This window comes from Camellia sinensis, unplaced genomic scaffold (assembly GCF_055761805.1).
Source record: "Camellia sinensis isolate YWXY unplaced genomic scaffold, ASM5576180v1 Unanchor1, whole genome shotgun sequence".
NCBI lineage: Eukaryota > Viridiplantae > Streptophyta > Magnoliopsida > Ericales > Theaceae > Camellia > Camellia sinensis.
In genome coordinates, this window is record NW_028128987.1 from 22,528,515 (window position 1) to 22,547,289 (window position 18,775).

Below are 18,775 nucleotides of genomic sequence, written 5' to 3' on the forward strand. Positions count from 1 at the left end.
GCAAACATGAGGTGATGCAAATTAATGGAAAGGTGTACTTACACATGATTTAGGCAACTCTAAATAGGCCTAAAACCATGGCCAAAGTGACCAAAATAAGGGACCAAACACATACACACATGCACATGTTGAAGGCCTAAATGCTTAAGCATCAAAAGACTACTTCTAAGCACACTTAGAAGGGAATGATCATGGACATGTGACATGCATTATAAGCTTTGAAAACATGTAGGAAATGATGCCCAAATTAACCTACCAATGCAAGCTATGCATGAGTCCAAACCTAAGGACCTAAACCATGACCATATGACTCATGATGCAAATGACCAAATTGAATCAAAACAGCCCCAAATCATGCAAAAGCAAGCCTCAGGAACCACTTAGATGGCATCCAAATGACCTAATCTTAGAGGCATACGCAATGGCATAAACATGAAGCATGAAACATCAATTCTTGAAACATCAAAAGGGTCATGAAATGCAAGCATATGAACACGATAAGAGGACTGAAATAACGTGGTGAATAGTCCCAAATCACTAAATCAATGCAAGAATGTCATGCTATACATTCATACACTTAGGGCCAACAAGCCGGAATGCAAAGGAGCTATACTAAGCATGCCAAATCCGGCCCAAACAACTATGGACAGACCTCTAGCATGGCAAAATAAGCACACAAGCTTCACAAAACTAGACCTAAAACATGCTTGAACGAAGGCTAACAACCTAAGGCATATTAAGGCAATAACATGGCATTACATGGTAGGTATGCTAAGCATGCATGGTGTACCAAAACCAACACACAACAAGGTTATATCATGGCATAATAAGCATGGAAAACAGCCAAGATATGATCAATACACACTCTAACATGATGCTCTCTCAAGAGGCCAAAACGGGTCCATTTCAAGGACAACAAGGAGAGGGGGTGGCCCTCTCCTTTTGGAGACTTCAAGGCACCATCTCCACCACTGAAATCCCTGTGGTGAAGAGGCCCAAACACCAAAGTCTCGAAACTTGCTCAAAATGGCTCAAAATGGGGCCTTTCAAGGCCTAAGAGGGGTCAAACACCTCCAAACCAAAAAACACTCTTAATAAACAATCAAGAGGACTAAAAAATAGAACTTTTTCGTATTATCCACCAAGCTCAAAAATGATTTTAAGACAGGTAAAAATACAATGCAAGATTGGGGAATAAAGGGGCTAGTTTCTTACCCTTGAAGACCCCTTCAACAATGGTGCTCCAACAGCCCTCCTTGGCTTGAAAACAGCTCCAAAACTTCAAAACCAACCTCTTAGAACCTCAGTAGCTAAGTGAAGGTGAAACACTATGTGTTTATGTGCAATAGTAAGACACAAATGCACTTAAACACACACAAGAGGGAGATATAGAGATAGAGAGTGTACGGTTCTAACCCTAGAACTCAAAACCCTAAAAATGGCTGTCTAAAAATATCCTAAGTCTCTCAAGTGTCTAACCCTAAAGCCAAGAGACAAAGCTCTCTCTTATAGAGCTTCTTGTCTTGTAAAGCTTACAAGACAAGCTTCCAAGAGAGAGATCCCTCCGTACACGTGTATGGAGGGGAGCCAAAAGCAAGACAGCTGTGATAAAATATCTGCAAAAGCAGATGCACAGTAGTCGGCCGGCCAAAGATGCCATTTTGGCAAAAAGGGGTGCCGACCGGCAACAAATAGTGCCGACCGGCAACAAAATGTGCCGATGGCAACAAAAACCAGCCGGTGACCTCTAGCCACTGCCGGTGGTGTGTGGGGATGCCTCACAAGGCATTCCCTGCCCCTCCAAGGAAAAACACAACTGTTTGGTGTAAAACCAGACACAAAACAGTCAAGTTCGGAGATCCTGAGGCAAGGAGCGCGAGCCGAGACCTCCGGGAACTCCAAACGAACACAAACATGGATAATCACCAAGTGTTCCAATGGTGACGTCCAAGTCTTGAGGACAGTCAAAAATGGGGTGTCTACAAATAGCCCTACAGTTCGAACTCCTATCGTTCTGAATCTGGTTTCATGTGATAACCCTCACCTCTGATTAATGCTAAACTGTGACTGAGAATGATAAGTAATTGATTTGACTGAGATTCTGAATTGATTGCAAGAGTATACTATTTTAAATGCATTTCTATCTGTTAGTCACTAAATGATATGTTCATGTTTTATCTTTGAATTGCGAATTGAAGGTCCTATCGGCGACCGAATCAGATATCGATTGGTGTTTTATATTAATTAGAATTTATGTGATTTTATGGTAGATTTAATTTGAAATTGATTTGGAATGATTAAATGAGATTAAATAATGTTGAATCACATTAGTTGCTTTAATTACCCTTTTGCCACTAGTGGGCCACTACCTACAACATTGTTTTGGAGCCTCTTGATGCATCATTCTTGTTCATCTCTAGAGACAAAACCGAGAGAAAGAGTGAGAGGGGAGAAAACTTTGCTTCAATTGAGAATTGTCTTGGAGGCTTAGGAGATGTGAAGGTTGATTGCATAATTGAGCTTCTATACCTAAAATTGAAGACCTAAGGTAGGATATTTACCTTCTTGTTTATGAATTCAAGTCATTTCTTGCATGATTCATGGAGGAATAGAAGCTTAAGGTCAAGAATTAAATTAAAGTGTTGAATTAAGAATGATTCCATGCATGCATGTTCATATTATGACATTTCGAAGTTGTTTTTCATGAAATCTTACATGCAAGTTCATGTTTTGATTTTAGTCCATGAATTCATCATGTTTTTCCATCAAATTGCCAATTTAATCTTGATTTGAGGCGTTGGAATTTAAAGGAGATCGTGCATGTCGTGTTTTTGTTTTGTTCTTGAAATTTGGGTTGAGATTGTGTTCAATTGGCTTACCTTTGGGCTTGATTTTACAAATTGATCATTAAAGACATGTTATATTGTTGGTTTTCAAGTGTTTTCCAGAAAATTGGCCCAAAAGGTTGAGTTTTGAGGTGTTGAATGCTTGGTTTGAGCTTGGGAGGCAAATCTGGAAATTCCAGATTTTGGCTTCCACGCTCGAGCGAAGGATTCCACGCTCGAGCGAAGGAGCGAGCCCCTGTGTATTCAAAGGTCCACTCGAGCGACGGAATGTTGGCTTGAGCGTGAATTGCAAGCTCTCAGGTTTTTGGTGCACGTAGACGCACGCTCGAGCGAGAGAACCTACGCTCGAGCGAGGACTGTGTCTCACGCTCGAGCGAGCGTCGAGCAAGGATTTTCAACATCCAGCACTTTTTGCATTTTTACAGACCGCTCGAGCGAGGAAGTCCACGCTCGAGTGACCCCACTGTTTTGACAAGCACACTCGAGCGAAGAAAGCCACACTCGAGCGAGACCCCTGTTTTCTGAAAAATTTGAAAAGTGTTTTACAGTACATCTTTACATCCTCATTTCATCCTAGGCATTCCTAGGCCTAGTTTAAGGCATCTTAATGAGGTTATTGATGTAGAACCACACCGAGTCAAGATAAGGACTAAGTTGTTGATTCCCAAGTGTGTAACTTAGTGTGTGTTCGTTCTGTAACTGTGTAGGGTTAGCATCCGAGGACGCTCATTGGCTGCCTATAGCCCAGTGCTCTGTGAGTAACAATGTTGTAAAGATATGTTCAATCATGAATATTTTCTGAATGATCTACTGTACTGCTTTCTGAAATGATATTTCTTACTGAATGAATGTTTGTCCTAATTGTGCACTGAATTCGTGGCATCCATAGCAATCTACTGTTACTGTACTGTTATTGCTACTGTTACAGAGATCTCTGTCGGTTCCCAAGTTTGGAACCATTATTGTTTACAGTTATGATGGCCATCAACTGACTGTTCGGTCTGTTCAGACCTACTGTACTATTTTGCTATTGGATGTACCACATATGACCATTATGGTTTCTAAATGACTGTTTTAAATACTGAAAGGACATTCATTCTTAACCCCTTTACGCATATGTTATTCACTGGGTTTTAACTCACTGTTTATATTTATATGTAGGTTTCCAGGCACCGGATCGGAGCTAGGAGCGTCTGGTTAACTCCCTTTTTGTCAAGCCAACCATTGTGCCCCACCTTAAGGTTCCAAGTCTGACAGAGCTAAGGCTGTTTTAGGGTGTCTCTGTTTCACCCTTCCATCTCTGTTTTGTAATACTGTTTAAGACTTGTACTGTACTGTGCTAATTAGGGATTTGGTCCCTAACCTGAATGTTTGTACATATGGTGTATATATATTTTGCTTATGAATGTGAATATGTTCGAAAAAGTCTTTTTGCATATAGACTGTCACAGCTCATTGGACATCTTTATTACTATTTTGGCTTCTGCCAGCCCCTGTACTCTGTATTACTGTCTTTACTGTTAAGCAAGCCTTCGGTAATCACGGATTACTAGCCGGTTACAGTGCTAAACCCATAGAGGCAGATTTGGGTCGTGACATTTCACAAGTACGATGTGAAACAATAAATAAATAAATAAAAGAGTCCAAATCCGGCAATTTTAGAAAATTGATTTATAATCATAAATGCCAAAAATGAACTGCATTACCAGATTTCAGAGTTGTCACCTACATATTTTCAGAAAATTTAGGAAACTTGTGATTCGTGCTAAAGGCCACTTGTCCATCATAACCAAAGTGTCTCAGCTCGGAAACTTAGGTATGAGAGGGGAAGGTCATGAATTTGAGCACCCCAGTCACCCGATCAAATATCGGCCTCTACTAATCATGATGTGATTTTTATATACATTATATGCTCTTGTTCTGATGAGGCGTATAAGTATAGACTAAGTCACCCACTTTGGAATGATTTGATTTCATGTTTGTGTGAAAAGCTTTTTAGATATGTGCTACTTGGAAAAGCAAGCTCATACCGCCTTCATCCACAGGTATTCAAGAGATATATCAAATAAGCACTTAGCCTCATGGTAATATGCTTGATATCGCAACGCCAACATTCATACAATATGCTAAAACAGTAAATGCTCATCGAGTACTCAACTAAGGCAAGCCAAAATAGAAGAAAATAGTTAGAAAAATGTGTGCTCTAATATGCAAGTGACTAATGCAACACATACAAAATGCAACTACTATGGCTCGATTTATTTAACATGTCATATGGATCAACTCAAAGCATGCGGCAACGCACGTATTTAAGTAAGTAGGAAATGACAACAATGTGAAAATGATGAACCGAACCCAATGCATGCAAAAATGGATACAATACATGGCAATGATATGAAACGAAATATATGACGCTACCACAATAAGCATGTAAATAAAAGGGAGAAAGAAATAGGGGTTGGAAGACATACACAATATTACAAGTTTGCCCTCACAAGGGAGGGTTCGAATGAATGTCTAAATTAAACTAATTATTACAAACCAAATGAATTAATGCTAAATTAACTAGCTATTACAAGTTCAAATGAAGCCACTAATTAAGTACAACATATTTCTATTAAACCATTAATTTAAAGCACCACGGGAAGTGAAGAGTCGCACACGCACAAACAAGAATATCCTCCGGAAACCTCTTTATTTTGCTGCCAAAATCTGTTCTGTTTGCAATCAGAAAATTATTTTGTTTTTGCCTCAGCTTCTGCTCTATTCTGCCACCAAAACGACACTACCTGCATAAACAATGGTGGTCGGCTGGCCTTAAGAAGTGGTGGCCAGACAAAAAGGTGGCTTGCTGGCTACGATTTTTGGGTACTGCTCTGCTACCACAGAATTGAAGTTTCCAAGGGATGTTTATTCTTTCTGCCTCTCACTATCATGAAATTGATCAAATAAGGAGTAAACTCAATTCATAAACCATCAATTGTCTCAAAGTTGTTGCATGATGATCCATGAACCGATAGGACAAAAGATCAATAAATGGAAATAAAAGACCAACAACACCTCCTCCCTATCATAGAGTTACCTCAAGGGAAGTAGTAGACATTGCTTCTTGAATCATTAACATCACTAAAGAGTATGTAATGATTCAAGAATCAATGGGTTCAATATAACGTCCTATTGAACCCAACCCAATGTTATTACCCCTTTTTTTTTTTTGCCACTTTTATTCCAATTTTAACCTCTTTTATATTACCTCACCATTCTTTATTCATTTTTGTCCAAAAGTGATGACTACGTCCAATAAGGACAAGAAAAGATAAAGAGAAGTGTCCAACAAGAAGTTGTGCTTAGCATGAGAGAGATGTAATGCCGTGGTAATGAATCTCCGAAGAAATTAAACCATTAAGCATGGAAAGTCTCTTTCTCAAGCCTTGAGCAACAATTTAGTGTTGGATACACCTCTTAATCAAAGGAAAAAAAAAATGAGGGAAGTTACAGGGATGATTATGCAAATGTGATGATCATAAGTATGAGTATTTATACAAAAATAATGAATGAAAAATTATCAACTCAAATGGATTGGTGTCTAAGGCCTAAATCCCCAAATCCATGAGGACTTTACAACACCATAAGCACAGCATTCAACGCATAAATTGAATAAACAATTAAAACAGCCCCAAAATAGCAAAAATGATGCTAGAATCATGTTGAAAAGCTAGGAAAAGTAAACCAAAAAAAAAAAGAAGAGAATAAAGCTAGTAAGCAAGCCTAAGGAAGGGTGGCCAATCCCTTCACTTTTGGGACTTTAAAATCACATGTTTTAGCCTCTGAAAACACTAAAAATCCGTAGCTAAAAGCAAAGAAACAAGTGGGGAAAAACATAGATATAAGGTATGGAATAAGGTTCAAGAAAGAGTGCTTAACCCTTCCACATTTGGTAACTTTTAAATAATAAGTTTCAGCCCTTAAAATTAGTCCAAAACAGTGTGAAAAAAAGAAGAAAAGAGCAGTGTAAATAAGAGAGAAGATGGCAAAAGCTACCTCTTGAAGAGAGGATGCTTTTTGGTTCACAAACCACGAAGTGTTTACCCTCAAGAGTTGAAATTTTGGCTCAATAATCTCAACAAGAAGCCTCAAAATTTTGGTTTAGGAAGTATATGTATATTGCAAGATAGAGAGGGAGAGTGTTTAGAAGTTTTGGTCTCTTGGCAAATTTTTCTAACCTAAAACCATAAGGAATGGTCAAGTATTTATAGAAAAACAGGTTCCCCTGTTGAAAATATCTATATTGAGCCAGCTGGTGCAAAGCATGCACATAGGGGGACAGCTGGCAACAAAATATCTGTTGGCCGCTGGACATGGTCGGCCGGCCATGGAGAGGGACGGCTGGCCAATAAAATTGGCCTACCAGCCACTTTTTAGCCAGCAAGCCTCTGATTGGTTAGGCTAAAAAAAATTAGGTTTTGATCCAAAAGGAGGTGTAAGGTTTTAGGTTCTGAAACTCAAAACTGAAACTCATTGCTGAAGAAATTGAACGATTTGTACAGCGTATCATTTCATCATTGAGTGTTCAACGTGAGGCGCCCAAGTCTTACGGGCGGTCAAAAATGGGGTGTCTACAGTCCCCCTCCTTTTGAAAGGGTTAGAAAATTGAGAACCAACTTATGAATTTGAGAGCAAAAACACCTCTTTTTCCCCCCATTGCCTTAGCTCCGAAATTTCCACCCTCACAGTAACTTCTAAATTATGAAAATCCACTAAGGCTTGAAGGACTCAAACTATAATCAGAAACCCTTTCTTAAGAGAGGCTTGCAAGCAAGAGTACAAAACTTTCTCGTTTTTTCTTGCGTTTTCTTCAAAACAACAAGTAAACTCTTATCTTTTATTATTTCAGTACCTTTTATTTGCTTATTTTCAGTAGTCAATTCTTGCTAGGGTCTTCAGTCATCATCTCATCGTGTAGTCTCTTTATTTGAATTATCATGTAGTTAGTTTGTATTTTTCGTTTTTTACTTGTTATTTGTCTTTTTATGCATAAGCACCATTTAGTAGCCTCAAACCGGGCCTAGGTTCATGTTACGCATGTTTAGATGTAATTAGGATCATATTTAATTTGTGTAATGCATGTAAGACACTTAAGTGGGCATCAAGGTAAGTTTCCTAATCTTCATAGCATATATTCTTGGTTGCATTGTCTTTTCAATAATCCAAGTTAATTGCTTTTCTATGAAAAATTGATTGTTTTAGATGTTTTTAATAAATATTGTTCATTTTAGTTCATGTCTATAGCCATAGAATATTCAAATATCTATTTTATGGAAAAATCATCATTTTATGAAAATATGACTCTAGTTTTAGGTTTGTTAAAGGTTTTTAGGCTTAAAATGAATTTGCATGAATAATTAACCTCTAAAATCATAAAATAGAAAGTTAGTAGAGACCAATCTTCGGATTGGACAAAAGAGGATACTATCATTCAATGACATTGCCCTTTTGTAATTAAGCTCCCGAACCTAGAACTTTCTGGTTATGGCGGATCGGTCCTTAACTTAGTGTTCATTGTTATAGTTTTCTTAATTGCCCTTTAAAAATTAAGTGGCTACTCTATGTTGGTTAAAGCGAGTTGGTACAACATTTTGTATAGGAATGGGCCTTAGACTCAAAAAAAAGTATTGCATCCACACTTACGCATTCCTATTTTCATCATCGAATTACTAAAGAAAGGTGCTTAAGTCTTAGGACCGGTCAAAATGAAGTGTTTACAAGCTGCATACACATTTTTGTGTTTTTTGCTCAATCCAATGTGGGAAAAATGAATTTCAAACTATGTTTTGTACTTGGGCCACCCATTTTTCTAAAAAATAGTCTAATTTAAATAATAAAATAATCCCAAAATAAAATAGAGAAAGCCCAGTCCAAGTCTATCTTGTAGTTTTGTGAAATGACCTTTTTAGCCTTTTTCGTTGAAAACTAATAGATGATCGAAAAAAGGCCACTAAAATTTCGTTTGAAATCCGATTTTAGCAAGTTTTATATCATTGGAAAGCTCTTTGAAAATGCTATAGACTTACATGGGCCATTTTTGAAAATTCCAAATTATTTCACATAAAATGATGCACAACCAAGAGTACCTATTTCTAAACTTCTACGACGTTAAGGGAGAATAGAAAGGCATTGAGTCATAGGGACCCAATAAGGATCGAATTGGTTATGACTGGGTTTTTAGGATGTTAGGGTCAACTTGGACTAATTTTAGTGTATTCAAATCTGGAGTAATGCTAATGAAATTTCTTATTGTTTCGAGTACATCATTGGGTAGCGTTTCCCAAGCAAGGCCAAGCATTGTAGTGAGTCAAAATGGGAGTCCCGATCCTCTGCCACGGCTTTCTGTAGTGGTTCCTGCCATGCTCCAAAATGACATCATTTTGGTACTCTTTTTTTCATTTTTTTTGTCCTTTCTTTTTCTCCCTAACCTTTCAAAGGTTTATAAGCTCTCACCTAAACAAATAACAAAACCCAAATTTGAAACAAACAAAGAAGAAGAAGTAGTGCATTCCACTTGAAACTTATTGTAGACACTCCATTTTTGACCGTCCTCAAGACTTGGACATCATCGTTTGAACATTCGATGATCACCCATGTTTGTGTTCGTCTTGAGTTTTCGGAGGTTTCGGCTACGCGCCTTGCCTCAAGACCTCTCGACTTGTTTGTTTTGTGTTTCGTTTTGCACCAAACACTTGTTGTTTTGCACCAAACACTTGTTGTTTTGCTTTTGAGGGTGGGAAATAGATTGCTGGCCATCCCCACACCTCACCAGCCATGGCCTGAGGCCACCGGCCCTATTTTCTTGCTACCGGCCAAAAGTGTTAGCCGGTCGGCAATGTTTTTGGTCGGCCAGCCATTGTTTTGATCAATCGGCCACTTTTTCTGGCCGAGACCTTTTCTTGAGGATGTTTGAACCTTTTGAACCCTTATTTTAGCTTCTTGAGGAGGTTTGAACCTTTTGAACCCTTATTTTAGCTTTTTGAGGAAGTTTGAACCTTTTGAACCCTTGGTTTTAGCTTCTTGATGAAGCTTGAACCTTTTGAACCTTTGTTTTAGCTTCTCCAAGAAGCATTGACCCTTTTGCTCTAGCTTCTCCAAGAAGCTTGACCCTTTTGTTTTGGCTTCTTAGAGAAGCTTGAACCCTTTGCATAGCTTCTTGGAGAAGTTTGAACCCTTTGCTTAGCTTCTTGAGGAAGCTTGACCCCTTTGCTCTAGCTTCCTCAAGAAGCTTGGCCCTTTTGCTACAAGCTTCTAAGAGAAGCTTGGCCCCTTTGCTCCAAGCTTCTCTAAAAAGCTTGGGCCTTTGTTCCTCTATAAAAGAAGAGCTCATCTTCCATTGCAAGGGTTCCAAAAATTTTGCTAAGGCAAACAATATACATTTCTCTATATCCCTCTATTTCGAGCTCCAAATTGCTTGGTTCTTGGCCCCTTTGCACACCAATTCTTAGCCTAACACCTCCATCATCAACCTAAGAATCTTGGAGGCCATTTTCAAAGGCTAAGGGACTAGTTTTTGGTCCACGAACCTGCTGGTTTCACAGCTGTGCATCAAGGGTGAGAAACACCCTTTTTATTCCCCATTTTTGCATAGATTTTTAGCCTATCTTGCATTCTGTTTTGAGCTTAACTTATAACTGATAAAAGTTCTATTTTTGCATTCTTTTGAAGTTTGTTTAATATCACTTTTGTGTTTGGGGTTGTTTACCCCCTCTTAGGCCTTGTTTAGCCTCATTTTTGTGCCTTTTTTGTGAGCTTCGGGACCACCTTGTATTGGCCCTCTCACCACTGAAATCCCTCTAATCCAGAAAGATTTCAGTGGTGGTGATGGTGTTTTGAGGTCCTAATAAGGAGAGGGGTGATCCTCTCCTTTGTTGTCTTGTTTACTAGCATATTTGGCCTTCCAAAGTGGCCTATATTTGCACACTTCTTGAGCATGTGTCAAGCCTTTTTTAGTGAGTTTTAGGGTCTGCATAACCCCTTTCCAGAGTTGGTTTTTCCATGTTAGATGTCCTTCTTGCATGTGTAGAACAACCCCTTGCATGGCCTTCCAAAGGAGCACCTCATTCTAGCATGTATTGGACACATTTTAGTGGGTATTTGGTCATATTTTGGCATGCCATGAATCTATTTTTGGCTGGTTTAGTGGCCCCTTGAATGCTTCATATACATGTAGTGTAATCCATGCTTACTAGCCTATGTTGCATGTTGTTTTGGCCCTCCATTCTAGCATGTTTTGGCCATACTCCAAACATGTTTTGTTCATATTTTGGGCTGCCTTAGCTCTTTTTTTAGGTCTCTTGGTCGATTGGTGCTTGCCATGCATGCTTGTAGTGTAATCGACATGCTTAGCTTTGAGTTTTGAAGCCTATTGCATGCTTATATCGAGGTGTTTGCATGTTTTAGTATCATTGTGTATGATATTTCAGAACTTATACTTGTGCCATACTCCCCTATTTTCCATGCTTTAAATGTGTTCGAGAGTTGTGCTTGCATACCCCATTTATGAGCCTTTGCATGAGCTTCATTTAAATGCATTTCGAGCCACCATCTCATATCATTTTGCCACTATTTTAGTGCTGCATAAGGTCTGTTTGGGGTTGGTTTCATCATTTGAACATAGCTTTGCATGACTATAGTGTAATGCATTTCACTAGTCTTTGGTGCTTTGAGCCTTCTAGCATGCATAGCATGAGTGTTTGCATGTTTCGGAGTCATTTTGGAATCATTTAGTATGCCATTTCAGAGCTGGAATGTATGCCATTGTATGCCATGTTTCATCCTTGCATTGCTCTTGGAAAGTTGCATTTTGAGCCTTAGGCTTGGAGCCCTTGCATTGTGCATGTTTGCATGAATCTTGGGCCTTGTTCTCATCTCATATGGCCACTGATTTAGACATGGCTGAGGCTTGTCCATATTATTTTAAGTCCATGTTTTGCATGTTGCTAAAATGTTGTTACATTGCTTCATGTTTGCATGCTTTGGTTGCATCATGTCTTGCATGCTCATTGTTTGAATATTGTCACATGCTTGCATGTTTGCATGTTTGTCCACATCTTCATGTTGCATACTTAGCTCGCATGCTTAGGTTGCATAGCATATCATGCATCTCTTGCCTCTTGATCAAACCATGATAAAGGTTGGAGGCATCTTGTTTGTTTTGTGTGCATTTCATTTGACATTGAAATTGCACACTTTGACTTCTCGGGCCATCATGCATTGAAATGCGTAATTGGTGGCCCGAGGACCGAGGGCCGCACTCCCTTGAGTCCATAACATAATGGGGAGGGTGGTTGTGCAAAATTTGCTTTAGAAATGCATTGTCATGCCTTGTCTGTCCTCTGCTGCTGTCAAACAGGGTTCTACAGGAAGAAATGGCCGACTGACCACATTCAGTGCCGGCCGGCCATGCATTGTTGGCCGAGAGCCTCACAACTAGTCGATGACCACTTTTCCATAGCCGGTGACCATCTTTCTTGGCCGGTGACATCCCACAGTGTTCAGGGAGTGTTCCAAAACCAACCTTGGAACTTGTGCAGTCTTCAGAGGTGCAGGGTAGTGTAAACAAAGGCAATTGTGGCATGGCAACGGGTTTCCGGGCGAGGCAAATCGAGCATGCATCACCCATCATTCCAAGGCGGGGCTGCGGCCACCCTCCTCCTATAATTAATTAGAAGTTTTGTAATATTTAATTAGCTAGAGTAGTTAATTATTTATTCAATTTGTATTATTTATTCGGACCCTCCGAAGAGGGCAATATTGTAATAAGTGTGCGTGTGTGTGATGCATGTCTTCCAACCCCATTTCTTTCTCCCTTTTATTTAACTGCTTACGATGGTTAGATTTAGGGCATATTTCAATTAGCATCCTTATGTATGCATGCGTGCATCATTCATCTGTCTTGCATGCACCGAGCTCGGTGCATCATACTAACTGCATCGTATTTCAATTTCAAGTTGAATACGTGTATCAATTGTTGCATTTCACATGCCATCTAAGAATAGTCAAGCCTATTTCTAGTTGCATTTTGCATGTGTTACATTAGCCATCTTAACATGAACTAGGATCATGCATTTGATTACCAACTAGTTTCTGTTTTGGCTCGGAGTACTAGGTAAGCTTTTATGCTTTAGCATCTTGCATGAGTGTGAGTGTTAACATGATAGCATGCTTGCCATGAGGCTAACTGCTTATGTGATATAACTACCTGAATGCCTGTGGGTGACGATTGGGTCGCTTGAGTTGGAATAATTCGTCGAAACCCGTGTTTTAGCCTACTTGCAAGTAGCAAAATTCAATCCATTTTCAAAACAAACGGAAGTGCGATGCTTTGTTCCAACTTAGGCAATCCAGTCTATACTTGTATGCTGTATGCATCACGTAGTAATTATAGGCTAATAAACCAGAATAAGAGCACATATGTTTTCAAAACCCGATATCATGGTTAGTAGAAGCCGATCTTTGATCGGACGAGCGGGGGTGCTCACGAAATGACCTTCCCCAATCGTACCCAAGTTCCCGAGCCAAGGCAACTTTGGTGATGACGAACACGTGGCCTTAGGCACGAGTCAGGGTTTCCTAAATTCTCCCAAAATAAAATATTTAGGTGGCGAGTATCTGGAAAAGCAGTCCATGTTTGGCACTTCTTTACAAAAAATCTGTTTTCCAAAAACGATTTGCCAGACTTGGACTCTTTGATGATTCATCGGTCTTTCATTGCACTCTGCGAGATTAGATATAGGACCGTGACATTGTGTCCGAACTGTAGTGAGCCCAAATGAACAGAATGGGATTTCCTCCCGGGATGTTCGGGGACGTCTATAGTTTCTGTCGACTCTGCTGGGGATTTAGAGAACTTGACTCGAATTCATGATATCTTGTTTTGACTACACTTATGTGTTTCTTTACATTGCATGTGCATTGGTGCGCCTAGGACACCGTGTTTGCCGCCTGCTATTCCTTAACGGTTTGCTGGAGGCTCACTTTGAGAAGCGTGCCATAAGGCTGACCGGTTACGGGCTCTGCCACGACGGGAACACAAACCCTAGTTTTACCGGGGCACCCTTTTTGACCATTCGGCCTAGTGCATATTCGGAATCCATAGTGACCATTCCAAGCTAGGATAGGTTGCTTACCCGAGTTTAGGTTGTTTGAAACTGCTGTGTGCGTAGTGAAACCCTAGCTCCTGACAAAATAGGACAGGGAAATCCTACCCCATCATAGGGGTGTTTTGGCTCTCATTTTCTTGCTATGTACTTTTAGAGTGCGTCTCTATAGGAATGCATGTATCAGTTTGCGAGTCAGGGCATTAGGCTTGCGGGCATCACTATTTGGGGAATCAGTTTTACCCAAGGGTATCAGATTTGAGGTAGAATTTTGGGGCAAAAATCAATAACGAGTGCAGTCATTCAGCTATGCTCAAATCTGTTCTGGTGAAATTGGGCTGAGATGCTGTCTGTTTTCTCTTTTGCTAGGACAGTCTTGGAACCATAGCTTCAGAAAGCTCTGAGATCCCCCAGATTCATTGGACTTGTGTTGATGGACTTTGTCGGGTCAGAGATTCAATTCAAGGGCAATCAGTGTTCCTTTGCCAGAGGCAGGGTAAAAGGGCCAGTCAGGCACAGATCACCAGTTCAGCAGTTACCAGATCAGTGGCCCTTATCCACCCCACCAGTGAACAGTCAGGCTGAGGCCTCAGTTTTTATCACAGAGATAGATATACCAGTCAGTCAACCGGAACAACAGAACATGGCAGGGATGGAGGAAATGATGTGTCAACTCCAAGAAAGTATGAAACTCATGCAGCAGGACGCTGCCCACTAAGCGAAATTTGCCAAACAGTAGGCTGCGATCATGGCCCAGCAGGCAGAGCTAATCACCAGGTTGCAATAGCAAAATGGAGCATCTGTTTCGCATCAAGCTCCTCCACCACCAGGGGTTCCGACACCCGGGGAAACACCAAATGTCCAGGAAGGTACGGACATTCCAACAGGGCCGATTCCACCCCCAATCCTACCCCAGCTATCCAAAACACCTACCAATCTACTGGACTCTCCCTTCGAATTCGAGGTGAACCCCGCAGCATTAAAACTGAACAAGCTTGAAAAACTGTTCAAGAAATCCCAATGAGTGAAGTCCATCCGGAACATCGAGGATGGGTATACTAACGCAGTCGTGACGCTACCGAGTCGGTTCAAGATGCCACATATTGATCGATTCGATGGCTCTAAAGACCCAATGGTGCACCTCTAACTGTTTTCTGATATCCTGAGGCCAATGGATTTGACCACAGCCCAAAAGCTGTCACTATTCGGCCGAACCATGTCTGGGATAGCCGCAATCTGGTATGTGAAATTGGAGAACTCTGTGAAACAAAATTGGGAAGAGATGGCTGAGGCCTTCAATGATCAATACTCCTACAACACACAGATTAAGGTCACGACTCATGATCTTGAAGTCACCCGCCAAGAGCCAAAGGAGGGTTTCTCAGAGTTTGTGGCGAGATGGAGAGCAAAGGCCTCAATGATGACTATTAGGCTGACTGACAAAGATCAAATACGGATGGTTATGTGCAACCTCCAACCCAAGCTCATGCAGAAGATGATCGTTCTCCCCTTCCCCACCTTTTCAGATTTGCATGAGATGGGAGTACAGATCGAGGATGCTTTGAAACAAAGCCTGATTGACAATGACAGGGAGCAGCCCAAGAAGGCATTCAACCGCAGTTCGAATGCGACCACCAGTGGTGATATAGCTGCAAGATCTTTTAAAGTTGGAATGGTCACCACCACTCCCAAAATAGCCACTCCCTTTGTTGGTACATCCAATCCAAACCCCCGAACCTCAGACTATCTACCCCGGGGCAAGAGGATTTTCACCCCGCTTTATATGCCTTTGTCTAAAGCTCTGGGGGTCCTACTCAGGAAAGGACATCTAAAACCGTTAAAACAACGGCCTCTACCCGATCTTCTCCCTCCGAAGCATGACCCGACTAAGTACTGTGCTTTTCATCAACAAACCGGTCATGACACCGACAGTGGCGCCCGTTTCCGCCATGAGATACAAAATTTGATTGACAACAGGGTCATTCCCGCACCAGGTCCTGCAAAGTCTATCGACACTTGATCAGTGAACTTGTGGGGGATAATGTGATGTGATCAGGGGATGAACCACCTGCGGGCGGCACTTAGTTTACTTCAGATGTGGCGTATGGCACTCACTATTTTGAGCATTTGTGAATGTTTGTTTTTGTACTTTCTGACTCGGGTATTGAGTCAGTTTTGCTATGTCGTTTAGAGTCTGTCCCATTGTATAGAGTCAGTCTTTTCATATTGAGTCAGCTGGGTCTGTCTTGTTGTATCGAGTCAGTCCTGTTTTGTTAGAGTCGAGTGATTTCGGGTGTGTTACCTCGGACATCACTTGCTTGTTTTGTGTTTGTCTTTTCGTTTTCTTTTGAGTCTGTTTCTGCTTGAAGCCAGTTACACCAACAAATTTGATCGAAACAGCAGTGGTTTTTCATGCTCTTGTGTTTGCTTCTACCTTGCGCCAGTTGTGCTAGAAGTTTGAATGAAACGGCAGTGCTTTCCATCTATTCATTCTGTGCTTTTAAGTCATTGCATTGACCTAAGTTTTTCAAAACTTTTTCCAACACTGTGGTAAAAACGAAGAGGAAAGAATTCTTTGGGTTTTGTAAAATTTGATCAATTGAGAGAAAGAGAGGCATGCTAAGCCCTTAATGAGTGAAATCATGTTTGTTAGTGTGCGTACTGAGAAGGATCCTGGCTTGATCCGGATTGGTTCTACACCGTCTTCAGCACGAGCGATTTGTCGCTTTCTTAAAAATTTTCAAAAAATGTTTTGCGCGGTCTTGCGAAGACCTGTGTGGAATCGCTCTTGAGATTGTGCAGCTTAGGATCGCTCTCCCCCGAGACTTAACCCCTCACTTTCGAACCTTGAACTTGAAATCAAAATGTTCAACGGTCAACTACAACATGAGGCCTGTGTGGCCAGATTCGAAGCAGCCCGCGAACTAGGGGCAAGAAAAGTCAGATCAAGTAGCTTGTGAAGCTAGATCAGGAGCACTTCTCGAACTAGGGGCAAAAACGTCAGATGTGCTCGAAGAGTCAAAGACAAAGACTGACAAGAATGCCAAATCCCAGAAGGGAGGAAAGAAGAAAACATTGCTGAAGGACAATTAAGCTCCTATCGACAACACTGGGGGCAAACTCAGCCCCCCATTGGATAGACTCCTACATCATCAGCGAACAGTAGCCATTCTCTTGGATTCAGATGAGTTTAGGATCTCAAACCATTCAACATGGACAAAGCTACACTTTTACCCTTGAGAGGCTCGCTGGGCCGAAAACTCAGAAGGACGACCCAGGCAAAAGTTAGAGCAAGAAAAAGAAGAAAAAGAAGAAAAAAAGAAAAATGCAAAGAATGAAAAAAAATAAAAGAAGAAAAATGAATAAAATAAAATGAAAAAAGAAAAAGAAATGAAAAGAATTGAAAAGAAAAGAAGAACAGAGCTTGCAAGGTTGAAAACCCGGAAGGGCAGCTTTGGCAAAAGTTAGAGCGTAAAAGGGAAGGTTAATACCCGAGTGTACCTTGACCCTGAACTACGTAAGGCTTGGTTCCCATGTTTGGGATACGTAGGCAACTTCATTCTGAAGTCTAGCCATAAACACTTCCAAATCAACTAAGTCCATGTGATGGTTCTGATCATCTTTGTCTTCTCTGTATCCGAGAGTTCGGTTGTGATCTTCACCATGAGAACTGCTTATAACGTGCTGCGGTACTATTCAGACAAGGGGCAACTTTATGTTGCCATTCAATGTGCTGCGGTGCTATTCAAACAAGGGGCAACTTTCAGTTACCAACAAGGGGCAATTCTTCGTTGTTATGGATCCGAGGTTGTGCATCTCAAGAGTAGGTTCCATGCTCGTTGAGCAGTGGCTGTTTGCAAAAATAGTTTTTGAGAATTTTTACTGAGGTTGACTAATTCTCTCAAAAATTATTCCATTTTTCTAAAACTGGACCATTTCTTGAACCCAAAAAAAGGAAAACTTTCAGTGCTTACAGCCTAACTTGCATGATTTTCAAAATCAAAAAGTTGAACAAGCATGTTAATCAAACTCTTATACTAATCAAAATTGTTTTAATAGAAGCAAAAAATAAAAAATGGTCAAAATGATGAACTTAGGGCACATTTGAGTCAGGTGTTCTGTCTTTTTCCCATTGTCAACATACTTGCCAGAAACGGCACTCTACCTGCCAGAAAAGGGCATAACTGAAGCTAACAGCGAAATGCCGAAAGCTCTCTCATCCTCCAAGCAACGAGATAGAAGCACGAGTTGGAATGGATCAAGATATTCCACTCCCTCATCTGGACAGATCTGATCACGTCCAAACTCCCCAATAGAGCATCGTCAACCGATGTCAGCTGCAAATTTATTACACACCTAGTTGTAGCACAACCCCTCTGTGGGAGAAACTGACTGTTGTGAACAAGAATGAGAATCTGGCAGAATACCAGAGGCTAGGGCCCACAATTTCCAGCTTATCCATTAACCACCCAGGGGAGGGATAAAAACATGAGAGATTAAAGAATAGAGAGGTGTGAGCTGAGAGAACAAGTAAGGAAAATGGCTTTTTCAGGAAAAATAGAGCTTGAGGGCCGAGTGATGTGAGAATCACAAATGAGAAAGGATGGGAAACAATACCCAGAGAAACTGGCTCCTCGTGCATCTAAGAGGTCTCTCGTCTCTCGTTTGGAGTCGTTTCGAGTGTTTCTCAATGTATTTAGGTTGTTTACCTTTTTGTTTGTTTTTCGTTGTTGAGTCGTAGTGCACTGCGGTCAGTTGTAGGTTCAAGACCCTGTTGAAAAA